General features: G+C 37.4%; 1 pseudogene; it reads right to left on the bottom strand.

Moving 5' to 3' along the window:
- Positions 1–17,634: 17,634 nt before the first annotated feature.
- The window catches only part of LOC148580175 (uncharacterized), a 67,054-nt pseudogene continuing 60,801 nt past the window's right edge, over positions 17,635–23,887 (bottom strand).

Raw genomic sequence — 23,887 nt, 5'->3', positions numbered from 1 at the left:
CTGGAGATCCAAGAACAGATTCGAAACAGAGGTTGGGAAATTCTAGCCAATCCTGAAACAAACGTTGGAAGAAACATGGTTGAAGAATTCTACTCAAATCTGTGGCTAACAGATAAGCCAAGAATGACTGGAACTACCTTCCATACCTTTCGAACTATGGTCAGAGGGAGGATTATTTACTTCCACCTTGACAAAATAAGAGAGGTCTTCAAGCCACCTCAACTGTAAGATGATCCAGAATCCTTTAATAGGAGAATGGTGAGAATGGATAAATAGTTGGACCAAGTTCTAGAGGACATATGCATCCCTGGAGCCAAGTGGATAACCAACTTAAAAGGTGTCCCAAACCAACTTAAAAGAGGAGATCTCAAACCAGTTGCTAGGGGCTGGCTGGACTTCATTGGGCATTCCATACTACTGACTAGCAACTGCTCTGAGGTCACTGTCAAAAGAGCAGTGATGATTCATTGTATTATGCTGGAAAACGAAGTGGAGATTCATCATCTGATTTCTTGTGAGATCTACACAATTGCAAATAAGAACTCCACTGAAGCCAAATTGGCTTACCCAAGCTTAATCCCTCTGCTATATAAAGATGCTGGGGTAAAGATAGGAGTAGATGAGTTCATCCCAGTCGAGCACCCAATCACCAAGAAGTGAATGGAAGGACAACAATTGCAAGATAACTCCATCAAAAGGAGGGCGCAAGAGTTCCTCCCAGAAATCCCTCAGATTGACTACTGGACCCGCCTAGAAGCATCTGTCATCGAGCTGCAAGAAGCTATGGATCAACTTAAGGAGGAACAACAAAATCAAAATAGCATGCTTTGTAAGCTTCTTAAAGAATAGGAGAAGCAAGGGCGTGAGCTACAGGAGCTGAAGTGCCAGAAGCTCTCCCTTGAAGAGCCAGGCGTCCCATAACTTGAAGGAGTACTTACCTCCCCCAATGCAGGTTGTTGAGTCCTAACTCTGTGATAACTTTTGTTATTAGAGATCTATTTTAAGAGTCATTTATTTTATGTTTTTAATTTTCTGTCTTCTATTATTATTGGTCTGCTTTTATGTTTATTTTAAGTCTTATTTCTATTTCATGATTAATAAAATTTAGAGTCTATGTCTTAAAGCTATGAATGTCCTATGAATCCATCACCTTTCTTAAATGAAAAATATTTTTAATTACAAAAGAACAAGAAGTACATGGTTTTGAATTATATCTTGAAAATAGTTTAATTATTTTGATGTGGTGGCAACGCTTTTTCTTTTCTAAATGAATGCTTGAACAGTGCATTTTTTTTTTAATTTGTTGTTTATGAATGTTAAAATTGTTGGCTCTTGAAAGAATGATGGAAAAGGAGAAATATTATTGATAATCTAAAAAATCATAAATTGATTCTTGAAGCAAGAAAAAGAAGTGAAAAGATTGCGAAAAAAAAGAAAAAAAAAGAAAAAAAAAGCAAGCAGAAAAAGCCAATAGCCCTTTAAACCAAAAGGCAAAGGTAAAATAAAAAGGATCCAAGGCTTTGAGCATCAGTGGATAGGAGGGTCCACAGTAATAAAATCCTGGCCTAAGCGGCTAAACCAATCTGTCCCTAACCATGTGCTTGTGGCGTGAAGGTATCAAGTGAAGAGCTTGAGACTGAGCGGTTAAAGTCGTGGTCCAAAACAAAAAGAGTGTGCTTAAGAGCTCTGGACACCTCTAATTGGGGTGATAAACCACTATTTTATGGTTTATCTTCTGCTCAATTGAGTGGATTTTATCAACCCATTACCCACTTATTCATAATATTTGCATGGTTTTATATTTCGTTCTTGATTTTGTGCTATGATTGAAAACATGCTTCTTTGATCTTATATTTGCTTATTATTAATCCTCTCTTATTACCATTAGATGCCTTGATATGTGTGTTAAGTAATTTCAGAGATTACAGGGCAGGAATAACTCAGAGGATGGAAAGGAAGCATGCAAAAGTGGAAGGAATACAAGAAGTTGGAGAAATTGCTAAGCTGTCCAGCCTGACCTCTACGCACTCAAACGGCTATAACTTTAGCTACAGAGGTCCAAACGATGTGGTTCCAGTTGTGTTGGAAAGCTAACGTCTGGAGCTTTGATTTGATATATAATGTGCTATGGTTTCCCTGACGCTAGGCGACGCAACCGCGTGCTTCATGCGGCCACGTCGCAGTGACGAAAAACCAGCGTGGCAGATTTTGCAACCAGCGATTCCTGGGCTGTTTCTGACCCAGTTTTCAGCCCAGAAAGCACAGATTGGAGGCTATAAAGTGGGGGAATGCATCCATTCATGAACAGGCTCTCATAATTCACTTTTCATGTTTTAGATGTAGTTTTAGAGAGAGAGGTTCTCTCCTCTCTCTCTCTTAGGATTAGGATTTAGGACTTCTCTTAGTTTTAGGAGTGACTCTCGATCCCAGGTTTAATGTTCTTTTCTATTTAATTTCGTTTCCATTTTTATTCACCTTAGTACTTTAATTGATATTTATCTTTTGAATAATTGGCTTATAGCTTTCATGTTATGATTTTCTTTATTAATGCAATTGAGGTATTTTCAGATTTGTGATTTATATTTAGCTTTTTACATTCTTGGTTTTGGTTAAGAAATCAGTAACTCAGGAGTTATCCAATTCAACAGCATAATTGATAATTGTTATCTTGCCAATTGAATTGAACTTCAATAATCCCAATCTTTTCTTAGGAAATAAATAGGATTCGAAGATCAAACTAATTAATCCCTTGACTTTCCTTTACTTTAGTAAAGGTTGACTAAGTGGAATTAAGATTCAACTTTCATTATTATTGATAAGGATAACTAAGTCTGGACTTCCAATTTCTAATACCTTGCCAAGAGTTTATTTTATTATTATTTATTTTTCTTATCATTCAACATACTGCTTCCTTTCTTTCAAAATCCTCAATTTACAAGACTCATAACCAATAATAAGAACACATCCCTGCAATTCCTTGAGAAGACGACCCGAGGTTTAAATACTCGGTTATCAATTTTAAAGGGGTTTGTTACTTGTGACAACCAAAACGTTTGTGCGAAGGGATTTCTGTCGATTTAGAAACTATATCTACAACGCGACTGTTTTTATGAAATTCTTTACTGGCAAAAATCCTAACGTCAAAATGGCGCCGTTGCCGGGGAATTACAAATGTGTGCCTTATTATTGGTTATTGTAAATATTTTATTTTTGCTTGTTTATTTGTTTTTATTTTTGTTTTTTATTTTTGCTTTTTCTTAAGTTAAGAGGTTATTGGTTTTTATTTTAAAATTTTTATTTTTCAAAAGTCAAATTTCAAATTTCAAAAATTCAAATTTCAAAAATTTAAAATTCAAAATTTCAAAATTTAATTTTGAAATTCGAAATATAAATAACCTTTTAATTTAAATTTGTTTTTATTTTTGTTTTTAATTTTTATTTGCTACTATGAACTCTCACCCTTTGGCTATGAGTCTGGTTACAATAATGTTGCAGGAAGAAGAAATTACAATGAGAACAGGCATCAAGGTTGGAACAATCAAAGATGGGAGGAGCCACAAGGATTTGATCAACCCTCATGGCAACAACCACCTCCAATGGACTATCAACAACCACCACCATATGCCTATGAATCCTCTCCTCAACATGACTTTGGACCACCATACTCACAAGCCCCTTTCCGCCATTCACCTCCATATGACCCTAACCCTCAACCACCATACCAACCACCTTATGAGCCATATGAACCATATATAGAACCACCCCAATTCCAAACCAATTACCCATAAGAACCACCACTTCAATATTCACCATCTCCATATCCATCAATCTAAGAGCACTATGATCCTATTTATGAAAGCCAAGTGCATCAAGAGACAAAGGATCATTTCAAGGAAACAGTGGATTGATTTCATGCAACCATTCGTCAATTGGAGCAAGCAATAATGAGTCAATTAGCTTCCCGACGTTCGAACACTCAAGGAACCCCCATGGCTTCATGTGGACAATCTAATGAAGAACGTAGTATGAAGGAGATACTAGAAACTCCAGTGAACAGTACGGAGCATGACTTTGTACTGGAACAAGTAGAGGAAGCTGGAATTATTGAAGAAGAAGAATTGGTTGAAGACTTAGGAAATGCAGAACCTCCATGGGAAAGTCCAGTCATAGAACCCCCTTCCAAGACGTTTGAAATTAATGCTGAGGAGGGTGTACAACCTCCAAAGCATATCATAGTTAAAGACTTGGAAGAGGTTGATTAAGAGATGGAGATTCAAGAAGAAGAAGCACAACCTCCCATGCCCTTGGAAAGCAATGAAGAGGAGATTGAATTGGAAGAAAGCTACCAAGAGGAAGAGGTTGAAATTGAAGAAGATTGCAAAGAGGTGGTAATTATCAGAGAAGAGAACAAGGGAGTGGAGCTTGCAATTTCATTAAAAATACCTCCCCCTAAGTTGCCATCATCTTTCACAACATTCAAGTGGGTAAAATTCATATCCCTTAGCTTTCTAATTCCACTTGAATATGGGCTACTGGAGACGGATGGTCAACTTAGAGCTCTTTGTAACATTAAGAGTAAGAGGAAGATGGCCAGTGGTAAGAATTGTCCTGCAAGGTTCATCATGGTTGGAAGCTTTAAGTTTAAACGCAAAGGTTGGTATAAAGCTCAAATAAATGGGTCTAGGAAGCTATTTGGTAGCTGCAGTGAGAATTCAAATTACTTATCACCCAGTTGGAAAAATACAAATCCCGACAAAGATGGGTGTAAAAGCAAGATTTGGGATCCTGGAATCTGTTCTGACATCCGACACCCCGGGAGCCTAAGAATCTGTTTGAAGCTGCTCAAAGGCTTTACGTGCCTAGTTTGGGACCCTGGAGGATATTGGAATCACAAACATTGGTAGAGATTCCTGGATGAGTTCAAGCATAAGCCACCATAACAGGAAGCTCACCAAATGTCTAACTTAAGGACTTTAACTAAAAGTGCTAGGTGGGAGACAACCCACCGTGGTATGATCGTTCCTTTTTCATTTTTATTTAGTTTTGTTTGTTCTCGAGTTTTATTTTATTTTATATTGAACCTGGAGTTTTGCATCACATTCATATTAACACTGCATTCTGCATTTTTTTCAGATTATCAAAAAAAAAAGAGGGATTTTTGCACGCGACGCGACAGCGTCACCGACACGTCCGCGTCGTATGTGCGTTCGGAAGAAAATGAAGTTGAACAGAGAGTCACGCGAAAGCGTGGCTGGAGGCGCGCCATTAGCACAAATTGACTCCACGCGACCGCGTCGATGATGCATCCGCGTCATTTGGAAAAATAGCCTCCCACGCGACCGCGTCACCCACGCGGCCGCGTGACCTGAAATCGGCGTAAAAAGGGTGTATGGCAGAAAGTTGAGCTGGAGTTGGGCTAGACTCGTGCTGGAAGCCCAAGCCTTACCACGCGAACGCGGGCCCCACGCGTCCGCGTCATTTTTAAAAGAAAGGCCACTCACGCGATTGCGTCGCCCAGAATCTTGGCAAAAAGAGTTTCGAACAGAGAGTTGCGCGATCGCGAGGCTGCACTCGCGCCAATCGCACAAAACAGGCCACACGATCGCGTGACCCACGCGTTGGCGTCACCTGACCTTCTTGCGCACCACGCGACCGCGTCACTCACGCGTCCGCGTCACATGCAGCGCACAGAATATCCAGATCAGCCAAATTTCTTATCTTTTCTTCTCTAATCCTTATTTTTCTTATCTTTTCTTATTTCTTTCTTCTTCCTTTCTAATTTTCTTTCACCTCCATTTTATTTTACTTAATTTATTTGCATATTTCATTCATTACATCTTAATTTTGTGCATATTTTTATTTTCTTTTCTAAAATTAATTATTTCTCCTTTGGTGTTAAAATTTTCTTATTTAACTATTGCATTTTCTCTTGAATTATTTTGGGTGCTTCATGACTTGTTTTATTCTGATTGGGTAATATTATTCAAATCAATGTTAATTTTTATGTTACTGATATTCCTTTTACATTGACATGAACTTACATTGTCTTTCGTTACCCACTCTCTTCCCCATTGTTGCAAATTTTGCACCACTGGTATGCCATGGCTTCTATTGTTTTCTCACGTACATGTTGAAGCTTCCATGTAAATGAGACCCTTACCAATTGGCATTAATCCAACCATACTTCATTTATTTTCTTATCTCTATTATTGGGTTACCTTTCTTCCCTTTTTCTTTCAGGATGGCCACCAGAAAGAGAACCGGAAGACGTTTACATGGGGAGATAGACAAGTCCATCTGCACAAATCTTTGGAGAAAAGCATCAGTTGGAGCAGCCCATCCACTTGTACATCTTAACATGCACTGAGGACGGTGCAATCTTTAAGTGTGGAGAGGTCGATACCGATCTCCATGGGTTAGTATTTTCTTTTCAACACCATTGTTTTATTTTCTTTGTTTGTTCATTATTGCATCTGCATATTTAATTGCATGTTTGTTTGATTTTATGCATTTAGCTATTGCTTGGTTGAGAAATAATAAGTTTCTTTTTAAAGACCCTATTTTTGAAAAATTTTCACTAATTTAAAATCAAAATTTTTGTGTTAAACTTATCAGAAGTTGTATTTGGAACATGATTTTTGAGCAAAAAAACACACAAGCTGTGAGGTTTTGAGCTTATTTACATGGTTACATTATTTAACCATAATTTTTTATTCTTGTGTGTTTTCTTCTCTATGATTGTAATCTATATTTTGTTTCAATCTATATGTCCATTATTTAGTGTATTTACATGCTTGCATATGATTAAGGCCATTATTTGTTATTAGCTCACTTATCCCAAATAAGCCTACCCTTTAAATCACCCTTGTTAGCCACTTTGAGCCTTTTAATCCCCTTCTGTTCTATTTTACCACATCACTAGCCTTAAGCAGAAAAACAAAAGTAATATCACAATTGAATCTTTGGTTAGCTTAAGATAGAGATTGTACATCAACTAAGTGTGGGAAAACTGTGGGAACATGGGTTAATAAGGAAATGTATCATGTTTCTAATTTATTTGAATATTGGGAATTTGGGAACCTACTCATGAAAAACCAAAATAGAAAAATAATGGAAAATCCATGTGCATTGATAAGTTATGTTTGCTTTTATGTTAAAAGAAAAAAAATATATATATAAGGGGACAAAATTACCCCAATGCTAAGTTAATGAAAATATCAATGCACATGTGACAAAAGTAAAGAAATATCAAATTTTGGTACATGAGTATGGGAATCATACAAAAGTGAGAATTATGGGTAGCTAGGTATGATTTTAAAGTTATATAGAGTGTATGTATGTTAGGTGAGAACTTAGGTTAGTCAAAGATTCAAATTATAGCTCACTTAGCCATATATATATCCTTACCTTTACCTGAGCCCCATTACAACCTTGAAAAGACCTCATGATGTTTGCATTTGAATGCTAAATATTTGTTGATTGGTTAGATGAAGAACAAAGTTTTAAAAAGCATTATTAGAGAAGACTAGAGTGAATTACCCTATACACTTGAGAGATTAGAGTAATATACACTTCCAGTGAGGGTTCAACGCTTAAATTCTATGTTCCCTACTTTCATGAGCTATCTTCTTACAAGTTTACTTGCTTTTTATTGTATGATTTGAATTAGTGGAAATTGGTTTGTATTTGTCTTGGAGAACTTATTTACTCTTAACCAAGTAGGTAGAAACATTTTGCATGTAGTTGCATTCATATAGATAGGTTGCATTTCATACATTCTACTACTCCTCTTCACCTTTATAGCTTCTCTTGAGCTTAGCATGAGGACATGCTAATGTTTAAGTGTGGGGAGGTTGATAAACCACTATTTTATGGTTTATCTTGTGCTCAATTGAGTGGATTTTATCAACCCTTTATCCACTTATTCATAATATTTGCATGGTTTTATATTTCCTTCTTGATTTTGTGCTATGATTGAAAACATTCTTCTTTGATCTTATATTTGCTTATTATTAATCCTCTCTTATTACCATTAGATTCCTTGATATGTGTGTTAAGTAATTTCAGAGATTACAGGGCAGGAATGGCTCAGAGGATGGAAAGGAAGCATGCAAAAGTGGAAGGAATACAAGAAGTTGGAGTAATTGCTAAGCTGTCCAGCCTGATCTCTTCGCACTCAAATGGCTATAACTTTAGCTACAGAGGTCCAAACGATGCGGTTCCAGTTGCGTTGGAAAGCTAACGTCCGGGGCTTCGATTTGATATATAATTTGCTATGGTTTCCCTGATACTAGGTGACGCGACCGCGTGCTCCATGCGGCCGCATCGCAGTGACGAAAAACCAGCGTGGCAGATTTCGCAACCAGCGATTTCTGGGCTGTTTCTGACCCAGTTTTCGGCCCAGAAAGCACAGATTAAAGGCTATAAAGTGGGGGAATGCATCCATTCATGAACAGGCTCTCATAACTCACTTTTCATGTTTTAGATATAGTTTTAGAGAGAGAGGTTCTCTCATCTCTCTCTCTCTCTTAGGATTAGGATTTAGGACTTTTCTTAGTTTTAGGAGTGACTCTCGATCCCAGGTTTAATGTTCTTTTCTGTTTAATTTTGTTTCCATTTTTATTCACCTTAGTACTTTAATTGATATTTATCTTTTGAATAATTGGCTTATAGCTTTCATGTTATGATTTTCTTTATTAATGCAATTGAGGTATTTTCAGATTTGTGATTTATATTTAGCTTTTTACATTCTTGGTTTTGGTTAAGAAATCAGTAACTCAGGAGTTATCCAATTCAACAGCATAATTGATAATTGTTATCTTGCCAATTGAATTGAACTTCAATAATCCCAATCTTTTCTTAGGAAATAAATAGGATTCGAAGATCAAACTAATTAATCCCTTGACTTTCCTTTACTTTAGTAAAGGTTGACTAAGTGGAATTAAGATTCAATTTTCATTATTATTGATAAGGATAACTAAGTCTGGACTTCCAATTTCTAATACCTTGCCAAGAGTTTATTTTATTATTATTATTTATTTTTCTTATCATTCAACATACTGCTTCCTTACTTTCAAAACTCCCAATTTACAAGACTCATAACCAATAATAAGAACACCTCCCTGCAATTCCTTGAGAAGACGACCCGAGGTTTAAATACTCGGTTATCAATTTTAAAGGTATTTGTTACTTGTGACAACCAAAACGTTTGTACGAAGGGATTTCTGTCGGTTTAGAGACTATATCTACAACGCGACTGTTTTTATGAAATTCTTTACTGGCAAAAATCCTAACGTCATGGGGACTCTAGCAAAGCTGAGTCACAATCTGAAAAGGTTCACCCAGTTATGTGTCTGTGGCATTTATGTATCCGGTGGTAATACTGGAAATCAAAATGCTTAGGGTCACAGCCAAGACTCATAAAGTAGCTGTGTTCAAGAATCAACATACTAAAATAGAAAAATCAATAATACTATCTGAATTCTGAGTTCCTATAGATGCCAATCATTCTGAACTTCAAAGGATAAAGTGAGATGCCAAAATTGTTCCGAAGCAAAAAGCTACAAGTCCCGCTCATCTAATTGAAGCTAATCTTCATTGATAACTTTGAAATTCATTGCATATTCTCTTCTTTTTATCCTATTTTATTTTCAGTTGCTTGGGGACAAGCAACAATTTAAGTTTGGTGTTGTGATGAGCGGATAATTTATACGCTTTTTGGCATTGTTTTTAGGCAGTTTTTAGTATGTTTTAGTTACTTTTTTTATATTTTTATTAGTTTTTAAATAAAAATCACATTTCTGGATTTTACTATGAGTTTTTGTGTTTTTTTTGTGATTTTAGGTATTTTCTGGCTGAAATTGAGGGACCTGAGCAAAAATCTGATTCAGAGGCTGAAAAAGGACTGCAGATGTTGTTGAATTCTGACCTCCCTGCACTTGAAGTGGATTTTCTGGAGCTAAAGAAGTCCAATTGGTGCGCTCTCAATTGCGTTAGAAAGTGGACATTCTGGGCTTTCCAGCAATATATAATAGTCCATACATGGCCCGAGTTTTGATAACGCAAAATGGCGTTTAAACGCCAACTTTCTACCCTTTTCTGGCGTTAAAAGCTGGAGTTTAACTCCAAAAAAAGTCTCTACATGTGAAAACTTCAATACTCAGCCCAAGCACACACGAAGTGGGCCCCAAAGTGGATTTCTGCACTAACTATCTTAGCTTACTCATTTTCTCTAAACCTAGGTTACTGGTTCATTATAAAAACTACTTTTAGTGATTCATTTTGTACATCATGACATTTTTTACATCTGAATTTTGTATCTTCTACGGCATGAGTCTCTAAACTCCATGGTTGGGGGTGAGGAGCTCTGCTGTGTCTCGATGGATTAATGCAATTACTACCGTTTTCCATTCAATCACGCTTGTTTCTATTCTAAGATATTCACTCGCACTTCAACATTATGAATGTGATGATCCGTGACACTCATCACTATTCTCAACCTATGAACACGTGCCTGACAACCACTTCCGTTCTACCTTAGATTGAGTGTATATCTCTTTGGTTCCTGATTCACGAGTTTGATTGCCTCTCCTGACAACAGAGCATTCGAATATATGAGATCGGAGTCTTCGTGGTATAAGCTAGAATTAATTGGGAGTATCCTTGAGATCCGAAAAGTCTAAACCTTGTCTGTGGTATTCCGAGTAGGATCCGAGAAGGGATGACTGTGACGAGCTTCAAACTCGCGAGTGTTAGGCGTAGTGACAGACGTAAAAGGATCAATGGATCCTATTCCAACATGAGTGAGAACCGACAGATGATTAGCCATGCGGTGACAGCGTATTTGGACCATTTCACTGAGAGGACGGACGGTAGCCATTGACAATGGTGATCCCCCAACATACAGCTTGCCATGGAAGGAGCCTTGCGTGCATGAAGAAGAAGACAGCAGGAAAGCAGAGATTCAGAAGACAAAGCATCTCCAAAACTTCAACCTGTTCTCCATTACTACATAACAAGTATTATTTAATATATGTTCTTTTACTCATTCTAATTAAAACTAAGAATTGTTATTGATATCCTGACTAAGAGTTACAAGATAACCATAACTTGCTTCAAGCCGACAATCTCCGTGGAATCGACCCTTACTCACGTAGGGTATTACTTGGACGACCCAGAGCACTTGCTGGTTAGTTGTGTGAAATTGCAAAAGTGTGATTGTGATTTCGTGCACCAGTCTTCAAGTCTCTGGATGTGAGCCCTTGAGCTTAGTTGAAGCAGTTACAATCTCAGTGGACTTTGATCAGCTTGCTGGAAGAGTTTGAGTTGTGTGGCTTTCACGTTAGTCAGGCCGTTAGTGTGGTTAACGTTGAGTGTAAATTCCTAGTTCGAAGACGTTAGTGACACTAACTTAGTCACTAACGTCCCCAACCCCTTTGAGTCACGTTAACCCCACCGTTAGTGGCACTAACGTGGCCACTAACGTAGCCTTTCCTAACCCTTGATCACGTTAATGGTGTTAACTTCACCATTAACGTCCAAGACACCCTTTCCTCCACGTTAATGGCCCACGTTAGTGGCATTAACATGGCCATTAACATGGGCAAACCTTGGCTTCGAACACATTAGTGGTGCTAACTTCACCACTAACGTTGCAAACTCCCCCTTTATCCACATTAGTGCCCATGTTAATGGCACTAACGTGGCCGCTAACATGGGCTTCCTTGGCCATTCCTCACGTTAGTGGTGTTAACTTCACCACTAACGTCTTCAGCTCTTCCTTCTTCCACGTTAGTACCCACGTTAGTGGCACTAACGTCGCCACTAACATGGGCTTGTTTGGCTTTCGAACACATTAGTGGTGCTAACTTCACCACTAACGTTGCAAGTTGTCCTTTCCTCTACATTAATGGCCATGTTAGTGGCATTAACGTGGCCAATAACGTGGCTCTTCTCTGCTTTTTCCTACCTGAAATTAATCAAATAAACTGCATCAAAGCCTTGCTCTAATCATGAGATAATGCATTACTCATTACATCAATCAATGCTTGCCTTATTCTCATGAAAATGTTTAGAATTCACAATGTTTGATTGAATCAAGATATGAATGCATATTCAACCAAATACTTGCTTATTGCCTAAGAAATTGCATGAAACTAACCTAAAACAAACTCAAAATGGCTTGTGAAACTAGCCAAGATTCCCTGGCATCACATGTATGGTGGGTTTCAAAATGCTACTCCCACAATTCCCAGGATTGGGATTGATATAAGAGTCTAGCACTCTCCTTTCTTGTAGGAGAGCATGGTTGCCCACTACTTCATCTTGATGATTGTGTGCTTCACCATCCATACTTTGAGTTAGATTCTCTTCTTCTTCTTCTTCACCAACTACCCTTTTGCCTCTTGCCACTGCTTCTCTTTTCAATCTTAGAAATGTCCTTTCAGGTTTAAAATTGTAGGAGGTTACAGCTCCACTCCTCCCTGTCATACAGAACACCAAACCCAATCTAAAGCAATGGTTATCACCCTCTTTGGAAGAAAGGTAGATAAGTCAAATTTGGTTGACGCAAAGCATCAAACAGTTATTGTGTTTCTTATTAGAATGGATATATATACAATGAACAACTGGAAATTCAAGTGCTAAAAGAAAGAAAGAAAATATGAACTGAAATTCAAGTAACTAACAAGGTAAATAAAAATGCTTAATCTAAATACCCATAAACTTAATCATTGTCAATCCAAAATCAATCCCCGGCAACGGCGCCATAAACTTGTTGACTGGATTTTAAGTTCACTATAATGAATATAATAGAGTGAGGTCGAATTCCATAGAGATTGATTGATTGAGAAACTTTAGTTAATGAGTGATTTAGTCAAGCTAATCGATAAGAATTGTTTAGTGAAGAATTATAAATGACATAATTGTAAATGACTTAAAGATAAAGGAATGCAGTAAAGTGCAGAATTATAAAGAGCATGAAGGTAAATTGCGGAAACATAAATGACTGAATTATAAATGGGGAATGGGTTGATAGCGGAAATTAAAGAAAGCTATAAAGAATAGGGAAGATAAGAATAGGAGAAATTCATTGGGATTAGGAGATGTTGCTCTCTTTGGATCAAATCTAGATCATCTCATCTTCATCATGCAACTCATTGACCACTTGGCAATCATGATTGATTGAATCCCGATTTCTTGGTGATTCAATCTCTCAAATCTTGATAATCAGCCAATTCCTTGGTCTAATTTCTCATAAAGAGAGATAAACTTGGTTCCTGATTATACCACACATCCTCATAGATCCAAGTAGTGGGTGGATTTCATGTCACCATATCCAATCTCAAAACCCAGATCTACTCAAGTGTAAGAAAGGATTTCAAGCATGGTTCCATGTTTTCTTTTCCAGGGTTCCCATAAAACCCAATTTGCATTCAACCTCTTTTCTAATATGATTGAATACTAGGCTTGAGAAATAAAATTCCTTCTAGCAAATCAAAGAGAGATGAAAAGAAGTAGAAATTCACTATCATTAATCCATCAAGTACAACAGAGCTCCCTTTTCCAATGAGAGGGAGTTTAGCTACTTATAGCTTAGAAAAAAATATAAGAGATGGAAGAAGATGAAGTGAAGTGTAAGAGTAAAACTAAACTAATTCCTCTACTAGCCAACCAACCCCCTTTTTCAGTACTCTCAAGGTGTATTTATACCACTTATATTACTAGAAATAAAAATTACAAAAAGGAAAAAAAATTACAATTGAAATAAAAAGGAAAAACTAATTAAATTGAGATATGTGCCTGGCGTGTGACCGGCGTGTGATCGGCGTGCCATTCCCAGCTCCGTAGCTTGGCTTAGCGTGTGATAAGAGAATTATTGTTAGTCTAGATTTTCACAAAATAGAATTCTATCATTGAAAGTATAGTCTAGACCAACAATTAATTCCCAAGATCAAACATTAAATCCAATACAAAATAACCGAGAGTAATAAAACCTCGGGTCGTTCTCCCTAGGAATTGCAATTAAGTGTCATATCATTGGCTATGAGATCAAGGGAAATTGGGAATGAAAGAGAGCAAAAGATGTAAATAGCAAGAAATTAAATGATCGTGCAAGGAATTAAAGGAAAGTAATTAAAGCAATGGAAATGGAAATTAAATACTAAAAGGAGCTCCTAGTGAGAATTTGAAAATTTAGGATTCCTATCCTAGTTATGGACTACAAACATGGAAATTGTGTGGAATCAATCCAAGCTAGTCAATCCTCCTTGAGAATTAGTCAAAGAGTGTAATTGATCTCAATCCATAAGTCCTAGTCAACTCACTAATAACTTAGTGAAAGACTAGCGTCAATGCAAACTAAACCAATTAACTATTCTCACATAATGCGGAATGAACATCAACAACTCAATTCCACCCAAACACCCAATTTCTCAACCAAAAGTGTAAAAGCTAAACATGCAAGAATTTAAACATCAAAGTAATTAAATAAACATGCAAGGGATTAAAAGTCAAAACAATAACAATCAAAGCAATTAAATGCAAGGAAAGAAAACTTAAAATGCAAGAAAACATCTTGGCAAGTAATTGAGAGCTAAGGTTACCTATCCTAGCCATTGACCACAAACACATGATGATTATGAAGAGTTAATCCTACTTAGTCAACCTTACATCGAAAATAAGTCAAATAGGCATAGTTAATTCCAATCCCTAAGTCCTATGTCAACACTAAGGGGTCACATAGAGTCAAGGGAGACCAAATCAACTAACTACTCTAATGTATCAAACAAGAATGGACATCAATGGCTCAAGGATCACCAAAGTCATCAATTTCAAGCCAAAAGTGTAGAAAAACTAAGTAAAAACTAAGCCAAGCATTTTATCAAACAATTGGTGTGCATGAAAATAAAATAATATTAAATTGTATTAAAAATAAAATCTAAAATACCAAAAGCAAGAAAATGACAATGACAACTAAAGAAAGCAATAAATAAAATTGAATGATAATTTTGCATTGATTGGAATTAAAATGACAAGAGTTTTCATAACATGAATATTAACATAAAAGAGAAAATAACAAAAGAGATGAAGAAGATAAAGACAAGAAAGCATGAAAACATAAATGAAACTACACTAAAACAAGAATTAAAGACAGAAATTAAGGAGAAATTAACTAAACCTTACCTAATTCTAGAGAGAGGGGGGAGCTTCTCTCTCTAGAAACTAAGAGAAAACATAATAAAAACTAAACCTAATTGCCCCCTTCATTCCTCTTTACTTTGGCCTTAAATAGCTTCAGAAAATGAGTTGGACTAGGTTTTGAAGGCCTAGAATTCACCCCCAGTAATTTGCATTAATGTCCTCACGCATATGCACGCGTGCGTACGCAAGACCTACGGTGCGTACGCACAGTTGTGCATAATTTCCATCGTGCGTATGCACAACATTCAGTGCGTACGCATCCTTGCACGAAGTCCGTTGTGCGTACGCACGCATCACTGTGTGTACACATCTTTGCAGCAGCTTCCAAACTCTATTTTCTTCATGATTTCTCCCCTTTTGGATGCTCTTTCTTCACTTCTTCAACCGAAACTTGTCTTGAAAACCTGAAATCACTCATCAAAACCATCAAGGCACCAAATGGGATCAAAGTGAATAAAATTTAGCAATAAAAAGGCCTAAAGAGTATGTTTTCACTTTCAAGCACAAATTAGGAAGACATCATGAAACTATGCTATTTCAACGGATAAATACAAGAAAAGTCAATGAAATCCACCTAATTAAAGCAAATAAGTACCATGAAATGTGGATTCATCACATCCCTATACTTAAACAATAGCATGTCCTAATGCTATACCAAAGGAAGATAAGAAGGGGAATCAACAATTATTCAATGTAACTAACTATATGCAATCTATCTATATGTATGTAACTATACTATCTAACTATCTATATGTATTTAATTAGTCCAAATAAGTCCATTTTCAAGAAAGCATCCATACACAATTAAGGGCTAAGGCAATTATAACCAAATCACATTCACAATTGAATTGAGTCATAAAAGAATTTAACAAACTTGCAAGATAACAATGATTAAAGGTGGAAATATGGAATTGAGTGATTGGACCCTCACCGGATATGTATATGCACTCTGATCACTCAAATGTTTAGGGTCAATCCACTCAATTCTCCTCTAATCATGCTTTCTAAAGGTTTTTCTTCATCTAACCAATCAACAAAAATTTAATTTACATATGCAAAAATCATGAAGTCTTTTCAAGGTTGTAATGGGGCTAAGGTTAAAGGTAAGGATGTGTATATGGCTAGGTGAGCTTGCATTTGAATCTTTGATTAGCCTAAATTCTCACCTAAGACATACACAACCTATACAATTTATACAATTCTAATATCAAGCTTAGCTACCCATAATCTCACTTGTACATATATACACACTCATGCATCAAATTCAATCACATATGCATTGCTTTTTATTAGATTTCACATTGGGCTAATTTTGTCACCTTTTTATTATTTTTTTTTTCTTTTTTTCTTCTCCTTTTTTTTAACATAATATATACCAACTCATCAATGCATATAGTTTCTATAATATTACATGAGCATGTACCCAAATTTCCAACATTTTTCAATAAGCATAAAATACATTTTCATCACCCAAAGTTCCCACATTTTCCCCACACTTAAACATTACACACTTTCACTAACTTAAGCTACTCAAAGATTCAAATAAAGGACATTTCATTGTTTTTCACTTAAGGTTAATGATGTGACAAAATAAAGAACAAAAAGGGGGCATTCATAAGCTCAAAGTGGCAAACAAAGGTGAATAAAATGGTAGGCTTTTTGGGTTAAGTGAGCTATAATGAAGTGATGGCCTCAATCACATAATTGTATGAATATACATTAAACAATGGATATATTGACTTAAACAAACCAAAGATTGCAATCATAGCGAAGAGCAACACACAAGAATGGAATAAGTGGTCAAATGGTGTAACCACACAATAAGGCTCAAAACTCACAAGTTGTATGTTCTTTAACTCAAAAACCATATTCCACAATGTATAAATCATGCAGGTTTCAAAGAATTTCAACTCAACTCAATTTGAATTTCAATGCCCTTTATAAAAAGTAAGTTTCTTGAAAATTTCATTAAATTAACTAACATTTATTCTATATACATATATAGTGTGATTGGATGAAAAAGGGCAAAAATCCTAAGTTTAATTCCTAATTTCAATCAAACCAAAATAGCAAGTGTATAGGAAATCAAACTAGGTGCAATCATCACATCATCCAAATCACAATCATAACTAAAAACCAAAAAGAGCATATGCACAATTCAAAATTAAGAGCGAAATGTCAAAATATGAATAACTACTATATAATACTAAGTTACGTACAAGCAAAATCAAAAAGTTCAATAAACTAAGAAAGTGCAATAAACTAAACTAAGTAGTCTCTCAAGAGGATAAAATATATACAAAGCAACTAAAAAGCATAATAATAATAAAAACTAAACTACAAGTGTTCGGAAATGAAATTGTCACCCAAAATATGTTTGTTGAAGGACAACCTCCCCACACTTAAGATGTAGCACCGTCCTCGGTGCTCAGATCAAGCAGAGTGGAAAGACTCGTCACTCGCATCGGCTCCTCTATCTGCTGGTGGGTCTCGGGCCTCCTCAGAATGCTCGGGTGGAGTGTTTGGCTCAGGTGAAATGTCAACACCGCCGGAGAGAATAAGCCTCCTCAAATGCTCATAACATCCCTGGCTGCGATGCTCTAGCTGTTCAAAATGTTGCTGGTTGCGACGCTCTGAACTGGCTATGTCGTCAGACAACTGGTAGATCAGGCTGAAGAGTGGCTGTGGGAATGCTGGTGGTGCTGCATCGGTAGGTGCTGAAGCTGAAGGGACTAATGTGGAAGGTCCCGCCTCTATAGAAGGTGCTGGTGTCTGTCTGCTGCGTCGTCCAAGTGCTAGCTCAAGTCCCGGCCAGTCGCCATGTGGAATGATCTTTTTATGGCCGGCGACTGTCGGTCTCTGATCAGTAGTCATCCAAAGAACCCCAACCTCCGTGGCTAGCTGAGTAACGAAGCACGGGAAGGCTAGCTTGCCCACATAGTGAGCCCGCCTCATGGACCGTCTAATGTGCCATGGAAGGTGTAACTCACGGCCCTCCAAGACACACCAGACCATAACAGCCATATCTACAGTAACCCTCATCTCATGGGTGCTTGGCATCACATAGTTGGACAGTAGCTGCTACCAAATATAGGCCTTATATGTCAAAGAACGGACATGGATACCCAAGGGAGTCGTCTTATCAGCACCATATATCCACTGACTCCCAAGCTCAGTAATCACAGCTAAGACTTGGTCCCAATCAAAAGTCTTCATGAGCCTCTCACCTTCAACCTCTTCATATGCATCTTTACCACTTGAGGGCATGCTCAATTGCCTCCTCAGTGACCAGAATCTGCTGGCCGCTCAGGTAAACTGCATCAAGGGCCCCAGTGTAGTAGTTCGCATAAAATTCCTTGACCCATGATTCATTCACCGTTGGAAGCTCCCGACTATGAAACTCTAACCCTGCTGAGCAATCCGATCATCCGTATACTGGCTCAACTCATCCGGGAGATGGAGTTCCTGCTCAACATGTAAGTTTTTTTTAGGAACTTTTCAAACTTCCGCTCCGAATATGCATTGCTGAACTTATGTTTATCAGTGAGAGGTGTATTCTGAGCTTCCTTGTCATTCCCACTGATATGCCTTGCATCGAATGCAGCATCAGAGGTATCAACAGACCGAGAAGTCTATTTTCTTTTGCCGGAGGTATCAACTCATCAGGACATGAGGAAAGCTAACTTGCTTGTTTATCAAAGAATAAAGGAAGGAAGGAGCATTGTTACTATGCATAAGGAGAAAGAAAACACTTAAAAGTTAAAAGTTAATGTTAGTTGAAAAAGGAAAAAGAAAGTTAAAAGTTAAAAGTTATGTTAGTAAAAAGGAAAATAGTTAATTGAAAGTGAAAAGAAAAGTTGGATGAAAAAGGAAAAGCAAAGTTAAAAGACAGGCAAAGAAAAAGAAAAATTAGTTGAAAAGGAAAAGAAGTAGAAAAAGTTAGTTGAAAAAGAAATCAAAGCTTAAAAGTTATGTAAAAAGAGAGAAACAGTTAGTAAAAGAAATGGGAGGAAAATCAAAATTTAGGTACATAGTCACAAGTTCCTTGATTCCAAAAAGTTTCAAAAATGTCAAAACAAGCAAGTTTCTATTCACTTTTCAGAAGTTCAAGATGCCAAAACAAGTGATTCACATATACATGTAGAGCACATAATCAAGTAAATCTCAATCACAAGTAAATTGGCATAAGTTTAAGCAATTTGGTGTTAGCAAGTTAAAAACATTGAGAGATTCAAACACCAAATTCATATGAGGTATGAAAATCACATGGTTGAAATGGAAAATTGACAAGCTTAGTTACTATGTGACTCAAGGCAACTTAGACATGGAGAAAATTGAATCAAATTCAGCCACATAGGTAAAAAGAAATCCAACCTTGTGAGAGCATGCAAAAGAGACTCGAAGTTAAATGAAACCAAGTTTATGGTCAAATCGAAACTAAAACAGGGATTTTTCAATGCTTAAAAATAACATACAAGATAAAACAAGCAAATATTTTAGAGAATTGACCAAAACTTGTAAGGAGACTCTTGAGAAAATTTCCAAAACCTTTAAGCCAACAAGATTCTTTTTGACACAGAATTCTGTCAATTAGAATTTTGTTGCACCAAGTAAAACAATATCATTTAATGAAATAGGTTTAGGAGAAATCCGCAGCATTATAGCAGTAAATTGGCCTATTTCCCAAATTCAAACAATCAATTCAGATTTCCTATGAATGCTTTAACACTCAACTTCACAAAAAATCATATATGACTTCATAGGAAATCAGAAAGTGAGCCAAAATATAGCAAGAACAAAAATACAGCACCAAAACAATGAACTATTTAACAAGCAGGCAATATGAATTCAAACACTCAAGTGCAGAATTGAAAGAAAACTTCAGCAGCAGTTCAGGCAAGCCAGTTCAAACCAAATGAAATTTAAATTTAAGAAGCATAATAGCATGATTAATTATCTATGAAGTTGTATAAATCCTACTCCAAAGCAACCTAACAGCATCAAAGTTTTAGCAAAAACAACTATAACGCAATGAAGTAATAAGTATCCAAATGATCAAAACAATTCCAGATAATTAAACATGCAACAATCACACATTTATCCCGTCAATTTCAGCCTCAAAAGTTATCAAAACTGGTAGTAAATCAGCAAATCTCCACATAATCAAGAAAATTTTCAACCAAACCCAACAGTGAATTTCCAGCAATTCAGCCCCAAACAATAATTCATGAATATAGTTAACTATTTCCAAACAATTCCAGCAACAATAATTCAACACTCCCAGCAGCAATATCTTAGAAGTTCAACGGAAAATCAGTCAAACACTAACCAAATGAACTCAACAGTAATTTAACCATCAATTTAATCAGAAAAATCAAACTAGAATCAGTGATTTCACATCATAAACAAAAATTCAGAATCAGTGATTCCATCATAAATAGAAATTCAAAATCAGTGATTCCATCATAAATGAGCAACCCGAACAACAGTGAATTAATCCAGCAGTAATCGAAACAGCAGCAATCCACAACATATAATGGACTCAATTAGCATTCTTTTCTTTGAATTCCATAACCAATCACAAGTACTCAACATGAATTCAAACAATTAAGAATCCTAAATCAAGAGATTAAGTTCAAATTGGCATAAAATAGCAGCATTACAACTTCAACTCATGCATTAAGTAAAATTGTCATCACTGCAAACAAAATCCAGAAATTGTGCATTCCAAACAACAACCATCAGCAAGAGTATAGCAGCAGTCACAATTGAAATTCATAGCAGCCCTCAGCAAGAATAAAGCAACAAAAACACTATGCAACTTCAAGAAACCAAATCAGCATAGGGCAAGTCATCACCAGTAACAAAGAAACTAGTTTCAGATAGAAAATTAGTCATTCCAAACTGCACAATAAACAAGTTCATCCAGGGCAACTTCCAGAGGAAAGACAAATTCATTCCGAACAGCAGCAGTAAACAAAACAAAACCTACATCCACTAACCAGTCCAGATTTTCTAACCACCTAATCAACTAATGTGCATTTCTAACTAAATTAAGCTAAACAAAATTAACTAGCAGTAAAATAATGAATGAGACAGAACCTGACGAAAGAAAATGGATAACCTAAGAAGAAGAATTTGAACAGAGGAAGGGAAGGGAAGGTGGAGGGAGAGAAGTGAACGGCCAGAGCAGGAGCGGCGCCCTGGTGGTGCTGCGGCGGTGTGTTGCTGCTTCAATGGCAACGGCGGAGAGTTGCCGAGAAATGAAAACAGGGGTTTTGCCTTGTCCTGGCTTTCGAAGGCAGTGAAAGGGGGAAACTGAGCAGGGGTGGTGTGTGGATATCAGTGAGAGGAGGGTGGTGGTGGTTCGCGACGGTGGGGACGGAGATGCTGGAGCGGTGGTCCTAGGCTCAGGTTTGGACAGGAGGGAAAGAGGGTTGGGTCGCCGTGTGAAGAGAGAAGGGGTAAGAGACGAGGATGAAGAGAGGGGGAAAGGAGTCATGGAGAGGTCGCCGGCGTAGGTGAGAAGAGGGAGAGGGGCACGGCGTCTGTTCGGTGGCAGAGGAGAGGGGAGTTGGGCAAGGGGGAAAGAGAAGAGACGTGAGAGAGGAGGAAGAAGAGAGGGGGTGGTATGAAGGGGTGAATGGTAGTCGACGGTAGTGGTCGGCGGTTGCGATGGCGATGGCGGTGGAGGTTGAGTGATGATGGTGGGCGATGGTGGGGAAGTTGAACGGGAGGGAATACGAACGTTGGGGTATGGTTTGTAACACCCCAATTACCCTAAGCCTTAACTCTAGCCATAAAGTAAAGGTTAATCAGAGATTACGACAGTTCTAAGGCTTTGACATATTTATATATAGAAGGAAATAATATATTCTAGAAGCTTGATGAAGGATTAAGCTTAAAAAAAATAGAATTTCAGAAGCTCGGAATGTTCACACGAAGCTAACGCATAAGAAACAAGATGTGGATGCAAAAGAATGGGATATATATAGATATAGTAGTATAATAATCATAGGGGACTAGTCATGGCTTGCGGAGTTTAAGCCAATTAGTATATACAGACATACAGTTTTTTTTTTTTTTTTTGAGTTAAAAATAGCTTATACAACTATTCTCTTAAATAAGCCTCTAAGGCTATAAAGATAAATATACAAAAGATGTGAGAGTAACTATAATAAGGAAAAACATAAATAAACTAAGGAGGAACCATACTCCGCTCTGTCACCATATTCGCAATCTCACCGAGGTGGACTACGACCTACATCTGAAAAACAACAACAAAGTATGGAATGAGAACCGGAGGTTCTTAGTATGGTAACAGTGCCCAATATGTAAGATGTAAGGCCCCGGGACGCCGAAGGCAATCCTAGAGCTTCACACCAAACTGATATTCAAGCTTAAAATAAAATAAATAAATCAGGGACTTAAACCATAAACCGGGTTATCTAAACTTAGGGGAATTCTAACTAAACTAGTCACACCGCTGTATCCTACAGCCCTCGCCACCCTACCCTCCGTGTGATCCCATCGCCACTGCCTACCCAACCTCCTCAGCACCAAACAATCACAATTAATGCAGACAAGTAAATCACAAATAGTATTCATTTACAGCAAGTAATTCAAGAAGCAAGTAAGCATGTTATACAATTAGGCAAACTCAAGTAAACAAAGCAAGCAAGCATATACTAGATGCATATGATGAATGTCTATTCTATTGGCTCGTGATATCACTTGTCGGTCCATAAATGCTAATCCGACACATCCTCCCGGATGTAGCCTTTTCTGCCACGCCAGGGATATAGTGCCCTACACACTCATGCAGCAGCTCTTCTGCTACGTCAGTGATATAGTGTCCTGCACACTCATCTAGTAAGGAGTCTACTACGCCAGAGATATAGGCCCCGCACACTTCCTACAGCAGAGAAGGAAATAACCACAACAAGTCATACAACAAAACTATCTGCTACGCCGGAGATATAGGCTCCACACACTATCAACAATGACTGGTCATGCAGCTGAACAATCTGCCACGCCGAAGATATAGGCTCCACACACTATCAACAACGACTGGTCATATAGCGGAACAATCTGCCACGCCGGAGATATAGGCTCTGCACACTATCAATAATCCAATAACCTCATTCTCAAGTCACTACCAGACATCACCATTCCTAATCTCAAATCACTTTCAACAATATCTACTCATGCAGCAGAGAAACCTGCAACGCCAGGGATATAGGCCCTGCACACTCTCCTTCCATACTCATTGGTGCACGAAATTGTGATCATCAATGGCGCCATCAACATGGTACGCTCAATTGTAATCTCAACTTTTTATCACAACTTCGCACAACTAACCAGCAAGTGCACTGGGTCGTCCAAGTAATAAACCTTACGTAAGTAAGGGTCGATCCCACGGAGATTGTTGGTATGAAGCAAGCTATGGTCATCTTGTAAATCTCAGTCATGCGGATATAGAATGGTTATGGAGTTTTCGAATATTAATAATAAAATAGGGATAGAAATACTTATATAAATCCTTGGTGAGAATTTCAGATAAATGCATGGAGATGCTTTTGTCCCTCTAAACCTCTGCTTTCCTGCTGTCTTCATCCAATCAGTCTTACTCCTTTCTATGGCTGGCTTTATGTAAGGACATCAGCGTTGTCAATGGCTACTTTTG

Source organism: Arachis ipaensis, chromosome B10 (assembly GCF_059453495.1).
Source record: "Arachis ipaensis isolate K30076 ecotype BB chromosome B10, ASM5945349v1, whole genome shotgun sequence".
Lineage (NCBI taxonomy): Eukaryota > Viridiplantae > Streptophyta > Magnoliopsida > Fabales > Fabaceae > Arachis > Arachis ipaensis.
The sequence above is the reverse complement of the archived record's forward strand: the minus strand, read 5'-3'. Positions and strand labels throughout refer to the sequence as shown.